The sequence below is a fragment of the Chrysochloris asiatica genome, unplaced genomic scaffold, assembly GCF_000296735.1.
Source record: "Chrysochloris asiatica unplaced genomic scaffold, ChrAsi1.0 scaffold00231, whole genome shotgun sequence".
Classification (NCBI taxonomy): domain Eukaryota; kingdom Metazoa; phylum Chordata; class Mammalia; order Afrosoricida; family Chrysochloridae; genus Chrysochloris; species Chrysochloris asiatica.
In genome coordinates this window covers 4,235,691-4,239,760 of record NW_006408749.1, presented here as the reverse complement: position 1 = coordinate 4,239,760, position 4,070 = coordinate 4,235,691, and positions in this window count along the sequence as shown.

Below are 4,070 nucleotides of genomic sequence, written 5' to 3'. Positions count from 1 at the left end.
GGGCAAGCTTGCAGGGTATATCCTGTGGTTGGTTGATGATGCATGGATGAGATTGTTACCATGGCAATGAAACAATATACGACAGGATGAATGCAAAGGTAATGTTCTCCCATGTAAACTATCACTTAAGTCACAACAAAACATAAAATTTTTAAAAATTAAAAAAAAAAAAAAGAAGAAGAAGACGATGTATTCGAGGATTGGCACTGATCTGTGCTGCATGGGAGAGGATCTACACCTGCAGAATCTGCACCATGGGAGAAACTGCTCCAGGAGTCTCTTCCAAAACGTATCTGTCCAGCCCTGGGCTGGTTCTCACAAGAAACATCAGCAAAATGGACTTGAAGGGAAGAAAAGAGAAAGGCTGTATTAAATCACATTGGCACACAGGGAACATCATGAGATTTCTCAGTCAACTTCAAAGTCAGTAGTTCATTTATTGTTGTCGTTAACTGCCATTGATTGGTTCTGACCCACAGCAATACTGTATAGGGTTTCCAAGGAGCGGCTGATGATCTTGATCCACAGACCTTGCAGTTCACACTGACTTTGCAGTACAGTGCATTAACCCGCAGCACCATACCAGGACTCCAAGAGTCCATTGTTAAGTTGTTGTTAGGTATAGTACTTGGATCCAACTCATAGTGACCCTGTATAGGATTTCCAAGGAGTGACTGATGTGCTTGAGCCACCAACCTTGTGGTTCAAACTGACCTTACATTAACCCACAGCACCACACCAGGTCTCCATTGTTGTTGTTGTTAAATGCTGTCGAGTTTGTTCTGACTTATATCAACTTTGTTTAGGGTTTCGAGGAGCAATTGGTGAGCTTGAACCGCCAACCTTGCAGTTCAAATGGCTTTACATTAGGAGGCACCAATTTCCCATTATTTCCTGTGATATTTCCTTTTTGTTGCTTAGTTTTTTGTTGTTGTTGTTTTGTATTACCTCCTTTTTCCTGTTTTATTATCCCCCCCCTATGGTTTTTATAAGGAGCTCTGGTAACATAGTGGTTACAAATTGGGCTGCTAATCTCACAGTCAGCCGTTCGAAACTACCAGCTGTTCCATGGGAGAAAGATGAGGCTTTCTGCTCTCGTAAAAATGTACAGCCTCGGAAACCCTCAGGAGGGTTGCTCTGAGTCGGAACTGACTCCACGTCACATAACAACAACAGGGGGTTTTATGATGTTCAATTTTCATTTTTATTCTTGATTGCTGGACCTCTTTCTGTCTTGTGGGAGTACTTCATGTCTCACCTAACAACTAAGGCCATAAATCCAAGCTACAATTGCACCCCCTAAACCCCACCAATTGGGCAAGACCCATATAAGCTACTACACACCAGAATAGCATTTACAACCAACTCCTGCTAAAAACACTTTTAATTGAGCTGTAAGAGCAGTTAACAAAGACACCTATCTTCTGATCACACATACCAGGAAGAAATTGGAGCATACTTAAGAATACACCAACATACATACATCTAATTAATACAAATACAACACCATCACAATGCCTAAAAAGCAGCAGTAAATTTCTGCTCACAAGACAGAGTATCTCAAACAAATGATCAAGAAAAGCTAGCTAGGGGTTGCATTAGAGGATGAAGAGGGTTTGGAAATATCTGTAAAGGAATTTAGGAGAATGATATTGAAGTACATCCAAATGTTCCCCAGGAAGGTCAAAGAAAATATGGAAGAAGTCAGGAAAGCACTACAAAAACGATCAAACAAAATAGATATATCACTGGAGACAATACAAAGCAATCAAATTTCAAAAAAAAAAATCGAATTGCAAAAAAAAAAAAAGAAAAGAAAAGAGGTCCAGACGATCAATACTGAATACCAGAAATGGACAATACACTGAAAAGGCAAAGGGATGAAGGAATGGAAGCCAGAATCGGCAAGCTTGAAGATGAATCTCTCAATATGGCTAAGATAAAAGAAAAAGTCAAAAAAAGAATGAAAAACTCTCAAGAAAGCCTAAGATCCATGTAGGACAACATGAAGAAGAATAACCTGAGGCTGATTGGAATTCCAGAACAGGAAGAGACAAACAAAACCACAAAAGAGATTGTTGAAGAGCGGCTGGAAGAAAATTTATCTAGCATCTTGAAAGACAAGAAGATAAACAGTCAAGACACTGAATTAACCACAGGCAGGATAGCCCCCCCCCCCAAAAAAATCACCAAGACATATCATAATCAAATACTCAAAAAACAAAGACAAGGAAAGAATCCTGAAAGCAACAAGGGGAAAAAAGAAGTGTGACCTACAAAAGAAAGCCAGTATGATTAAACTCTTATTTCTCAACAGAAACCATGAAGGCAAGAAGCAATGGGGACAGATATACAAAACTCTGAAAGAAAAAACAAAAACAAAAAATCCTGCCAACCAAAAGTCATACACTCAGCAAAGTTGTCAATTAAATATGACAGCAAAATAAGAACAATTCAGGATAAACAGAAATTAAGGGATTTTGTAAAGGCCAAACTAGCACTTCAAAATGTACTAAATGGAGTTCTTTGGACAGAGAACCAAGAAGAACAGACAACAACTTGAGATTGACACATGTGGCAACACCACCAGGAACTCAGTCCAGAGACAGAACAATCTAGAGAAGTAAAAAGGATAACAGAGCACTATGAAGAGTTGTACTCTAAAATTTTCAAAAATCAAGAGGAAATGGATGCAATTTTTAGAAAAGCACGACTTACCTAACCTTACACAGAGTGAGGTAGGAAACTTGAATTGATCAATAACAAAATAAGAAATTGATTATGCCATCAAAAAACTACCAACCAGGTTTCTGGCGGCGGCACTTCCCTGACCAGTGGGACAGGTAGGTGAGCTCGGGAGAAATACGGGACAGGGTCACAATAGGGGCCCCAGCCTGGTAGACAGACAGCTTTTGGGCAAACATAAAACATTAGGCGGCAACTCTATGAACTTGGTTTTTTAAAAGAACTAACAACTGAGAAGTTACGAGCATTTTTAACCCCCCACCCGCCTGCTCCTGGCTCTTACCGGGTGGAGGGCGCCGCCCACTGCGGAACCTAACAGGCCCTGAGCAGATGCTCTCAGAAAGAACTCGCTCACAGAGAACTAGTGAGCCCTCAGGAGCCAACATAGTCCATCCCAGGGGGGGTCCTCATAGCCACAATACGCATTACTGGTGAATATATAGGGAAAATTGGGGGGCCCAAGGCACTGGGAGACAAAGAGGCATTTGGGACGTCATCAAAGACAGACCCTATCTGCCTATAAGCACGAAGCCCATCCCCCACCTCTTCAGCCTAGGTCAACTCTCTGCTGAGTCTCAGGGACCGGCCCAAAACTAAATAGCAACTCAATTCCAATAACAAAACACCCCTGCTGTGGCTTAATCTGCCAGACCACAAACTCTGAAGATTTGCAAGAACTGTGGGCTGCAACTCCTACAGGAAACCATATACTGACTAGTTGTGGGTCAGAACCCACCCCACAGCATCTCAATAAGTGGCAAAACCTAGAGGGAGCCAAAACAAGAGTGATAACATTTTAGATTAACTGAAGAAGTGCAGAGGGCAGGAATCGCTGGCGGCTAGGGCGAAGGTCGCCGGCAAAAGAGGCTCAGAATCCAAAACAGAAAGGATCCAAGACAGAGCTCCTGGATTCAGATCCACAGAAATAGGAGGGGTCTAGAGGCTGGGAGACTTGTAGCCAGTGGAACTTGGAGCAGAGGCAGAAGGGCGTGTACCCTTGGGACCGTTGGCCAGGCTAGGTGATCTGGGCCCACAGCCTGGGAGAGACAGAGCGGCTGATCTGAATAGGGGCAGTATTGACATTTTCACAATGTTGAGTCTTCCTATCCAGGAGCATGGTATTTTCTTCCATTTTTGTAATTCTCTTTTGGTTTCTTGTAGTAGTGTTTAGTAATTTTCTTTGTATAGGTCCTTTGTTTCTCTGGTTACATTTATTCCAAGGTATTTAATCCTTTGGGTGGCTATTGTAAATGGGATTGCTTTTCTAATGTCCTTTTCATCATTGTCCTTTTTGGTATAGAGGAATCCAACTTGGTTGAACCTCA